Below are 4,958 nucleotides of genomic sequence, written 5' to 3'. Positions count from 1 at the left end.
TGAACTTCTGATGTGCTTATGAATATAGTTGTTAATCACCACCTGTGAAAGAATTATCTTGCGAAGCAGACTGCAAATTGTAATGCAATTAGATTTGCTAAGTCATCTTGATTGCACCTCTCTCTACTTTACCTTTGAAATGTGTCATAAAAATATGAATAGAGATTCTGGAACTCAGATCTATATATACATCTATTAACTGTGTATAAAAGGATGTGATCGCAGAGTTATAGTGACTTTCTCAAATACATAACTTATTCCTTTTGAAATACCAATTTTCTCTGAATAAATTTCCAGAAGAAATGTAATGATTCATTTTATCTTAATATCTCTGTGTCTCTATTTGTGCATTTAAGAAGTTCAGTTTGTTCTTTTCTTCACTTCTCTGATAATCTGAAACACATCTTAACTTTTCTATTGGGATACAGTATTAGCTACCCGCCCTCAAATCATCACCAAAAAATTAAATTAGAATGTGATTTGAATGCAGTATATTTTATGAGACAAAAATCAACAATGAAAATGGAAACTAATTTTGCTTCTTTGAAATGTCTCTCCTTGTATTTGATCCAAAACAGAAACCAGGAGGTTATTTAGCATCCAGGAAGGTGAAATTTTGAGTGCTAAAACAAATGCCACTGACTGCTACATTGATATTCCCAAAGCACCACTTTTATAATCTCTCCCTTCTTAAGAACTTGTTTCCCTGTTTTCCACTCTATATAACGGCGTCAAATCCCTTTTTAAAATCTGATGGCAATCTTCAGAACACATTTTCACCCGTTCCCAAGAATCCATATCTAGGCACCCTCTCAATTTCTAGATGTATAATTTACCATGAATTCCATTAAAGAATGCAGAAAAAGTACCTGTGGAAAAAAAAAGTAGTCACTATTCTGAATTTCCTACCAGCCACCTACACCTATGACATCTTTCCTTTATGCCTGTTTGGTTGGTTCAAAGTGGCCACAAGCAATCAATCATAAATGCACACACAGACACACATACACACACACCAAATTTTAGCTAAAACCCTCAAGTTTCCTTGAATTCTGTATAGCCCAAATGTTCATCATGAGGACTCCTCAAAGTGATAGCCTAATGAATGGGGAGAACCAGATCCCTCTCAGCACATGAATTGAATACAATTGTTAGAGCTCAGGTTACCAATAATAAATCAATTAGAAAAATACAAAGGAAAGTCCGAATACTTTTCCTCACATCAAAAGAACTACCTTCTACAACGATGTCCTAGATTTGGCTTCTTCATGAGACAGAGGAAATACGGCCTTGAACAACTTGAACAAGAAAGCATTCTCAGGCAATGAACACTGCTGTTCCCTACAAAGTGAAAGAAAAACACACCATACTAAGCGAAATAAACAAGCATGAATCGTCCAGATTGGAGACCTGGATGGGGTGCCTGTCTCCTGGCATTGGCCTGAAGCATAGCTTTGCTGTTGTGTGTATTTGGGCACTGAACCAAAGATGGCAACTCTCTTTCAAATATAACAACACTTTAAAAAAATACTGAAATGGTTTTTAGAATGGTTTATTCTAGGCTCATTTTCCTTTCAAATAAAAAGGAAATATATATTGCCAGCTTACTTTGCAGGAGTTTTCTATTGTGAAAGGGTGCTAACTGAACACAGAATAAAGTTCAAACTTAGTCTTGAACTGGGTATATATAATTACAGTAGATCCTCTGTGTCTCAATGTTCCTATCCTTTACATACTCTAGAAAGCAGTTAGACTATATGTATAGTATTTATACATATATAGCACATTTATAGTGAGGATTAAATGAGGTAGGGTTCATTAAGCCTTCAGTATCCAACAATTCTTTAAAAATTTCTTGAAAATGCAGTTAGCATATTTGTTTGGATGCATAATTGTTTTGAAAATTGTACATACAAATGACCCTCAATGAGTTCATAAGAAATACTTACTTTCAAAAAGTGTGCATGGATTTCAAAAGGTTTTGCAAGAAAATGCACTTACTTATTTTTAAAGATTTATTTTTTTATTATTTTTTCATTGAAAAGGCGGATATACAGAGAGGAGAGACAGAGAGGAAGATCTTCCGTCCAATGATTCACTCCCCAAGTGAGCGCAACGGGCCGATACTATGCCGATCCGAAGCCAGGAGCCTCTTCCGGGTCTCCCACGCGGGTGCAGGGTCCCAAAGCTTTGGGCCGTCCTCGACTGCTTTCCCGGGCCACAGGCAGGGAGCTGGAAGGGAAGCGGGTCTGCCGGGATTAGAACCGGCGCCCATATGGGATCCCGGGCGTGCTGGGTGAGGACCTTAACCACTTGCGCCACCACGCCGGGCCCGCTTACTTATTTTTAATATGGAATGCTTCACAGATTTGCGTGTTGTCCTTGAGCAAGGGTCTTGTCCATCTCTGAATTGTTCTGATTTCAGTGCGTGTGCTGCCAAAGCAAGCACATGAACTGATCTTCAAATTCCATGTTTCAAGAACTTTTTGAAGTACCGTGAAAATAGTCAGCACTGAAGCAGGCGTTAGTGGTTAGTACACTCAAACCAACTCCAAGAAGTTATCACTACAACTACAGATCCCACGGCACGTTTTCCATCAGAGGTTTATAAAAGGTTTTACTTTTATAGTTATTTTGGTCAGAATTCATAGTTATCTTAGCATTCCTGATACTGTTAAGACTCAAGAAACGAGAGTCACCTGGAAGTGTCCAACCCTTTGGGCTTGGATTCATCAGTCAGAGCCAAGTCCAACTCTAAGGATGAGAGCGCCTCTGTTCTCGGATCAGAATTGTCTGCCTCAAAATGCTCTAGCAACACTTTGAAATTCAGAACTCTGTATCCTCTCTGTCAGTGTGGATTTGTCCTTGTCTTGACAGAGAACATCTGTTGCTCCCAATATACTATGAGTTCTTCAAGGCCTTTTATCCTGAGGCTTTTGTAACTACTCTGTCTCAGCATCGGCCTTCAGAATAGAATCTAGACCTCTCTTTACCAAATCAGATGTCTGCTAAAAGACTTTTCTTTTTTCTTCAAATAAAAGAGTAGTTTTTCTGAATGTTAAATTTTATCAGCAGTCATGGCAAAATAGGCGTAGCCTGCAGGAAACTTTGAGATGGTACCTTTATGATATGAATACAATGTGGTCACAAGATAACTGGGCTAGGAGACCATATCAAGTAGAGTAAAAACTGACAGAGTTCAGCAATCAATTCTAGCCTGGGTTCTTGAAACATAACAGCAGATCATCATAGCAATCTGACACACAAGTCAGGCTGAGATTTCTCAAGAACTACAGGCCATTTGGGACAAGTGGAAATAAATCAGATTACAATAGAAATGGGGCTGGAGTGGCATGCAAGAATCAAATGACCAAGTGCTTTATATGCCATAATAAGCAATCTTCACTTTAACTAGGAAATATACCCTTCCAAACGTGGCCTCCATCAGAACAACAATATTTACCAAGAAAGCATTTTTTTCAACTATTATTTTAAATTCATAAATAAATAAAATTCTGAAAGTATTGTGATACAATTGTAAGTTGAACACAAATTATTTAGAAACAAATAACACTGTGAAAAGATTTGCTTATGGGTTAAAATATCATGTGTTTGAGATTTTTCAGCATTTAGATATTAGAGTTATGCTATATTTATACATAGTCTTTGATGATTTCCAAATTTTGGCCATTCTTTGTGACACGTTCATAATGTGCATGTATTTGTGAACCTATCCAACAAGGCCAGTTGTTTATGACCAAGGAGATGCAAAAAAGAAGATGAAGAAAAGAGACAAACACAAAGAAAGATCAATACAAAGTGGAGACAAATGAAGTATTAAATGCCTCTGATGTTCTTTCACAGCCCATGACAGTGAGACAAGTATCACTAATGTGATTCCAATTCTGTGAGCCAAAGAGTGTTCTAGAAACTACTTCCTCATTAAAGAGATGGACTTGATTTTAGATGATTCAGCCAGTCTGGCTTGGAATTTCCAATATATTCAGAAGTTCAAAACAAGCCAGTAAAACGACTGTTTCTCTTCTGTCCTCTGTGCATTCTCTCAGTCTTAAGTCTCAACAATTTGCCTTGCAAGTGTCTTTCTCAGAACCACCTGCTTCCTACGTCAACTGCAGCTGGACCAGCTCAGCTCTTCATTTTCTTCTACACAGCCTTGGGCAAATCTTTTCACTGGTTTGTACCAGTCAGCCTTTTCCTGCTATAGCTTTCCTTTCATTATAAAGGCAACTGTAGATGCCAGGGCTATGTACATAATGCAATGAATAATATCGCTTTTACATATAACACAGTTGAATCACTCCCAGTTAGTTTGTAGATCAATTCCAAATTCCATTTTAGGTATGTACATAGTTCATTTATGAATTTTTTAAAAAGAAAGAAGCAATTGAAATTCTTGTATAGGATTCTATATCAAGACAATTTTTATTTCTTCTGCATAAACAACAAGCTTTGGGAATTATTCAGTATATATATACTAATAGTAAATTCTATAATGTTTTATGGAGCAATAATGTAGTATGTAGAAGATTTCAAAATTACTTGGCATCCTTATCACTAGTGGAAATTTTTCTTTTTCTTCTTTTTCTTTGTAAAAAGTGCAATTAAAAGAGAAGTTTATTTTGGTGTAAATATGTTGAAATCCATGCATACTAGGGATCTTTGAACAATTCAGGGAAATGTATCTATGTATGTATATAATAAAATAACCATGAATAAGTGTTCCAAGATGGCTGAATGGGGTGTAGCCACACTGATGTCAGTTGCTGTACGATAGAAAGCACAAACAGAACAATAAAGACTTCATGGGAGAAAAGGAGAGAAGATAGACTGCCACCAGTTGTACAGCAAGATCAGCTGCTGGCTGCAAGCCTACGTCTTATCACATCAAGGCAGGAGGGAATCGCTGCCTGCACCACCACTCAGCATTTTAGCTGAGA

At 37.2% G+C, this 4,958-nt stretch overlaps 1 non-coding gene across 1 annotated transcript; it reads right to left on the bottom strand.

Moving 5' to 3' along the window:
• Window positions 1-2,345: 2,345 nt before the first annotated feature.
• Window positions 2,346-2,449, bottom strand: LOC121147628. The gene has a single exon (XR_005882443.1). It is a non-coding gene; the product is annotated as a U6 spliceosomal RNA (small nuclear RNA).
• Between the last annotated feature and the right edge of the window lie 2,509 nt (window positions 2,450-4,958).

Source organism: Ochotona curzoniae, unplaced genomic scaffold (assembly GCF_017591425.1).
Source record: "Ochotona curzoniae isolate NIBS_2020 unplaced genomic scaffold, NIBS_Ocur_1.0 scaffold_4506, whole genome shotgun sequence".
Taxonomy (NCBI): domain Eukaryota; kingdom Metazoa; phylum Chordata; class Mammalia; order Lagomorpha; family Ochotonidae; genus Ochotona; species Ochotona curzoniae.
The sequence above is the reverse complement of the archived record's forward strand: the minus strand, read 5'-3'. Positions and strand labels throughout refer to the sequence as shown.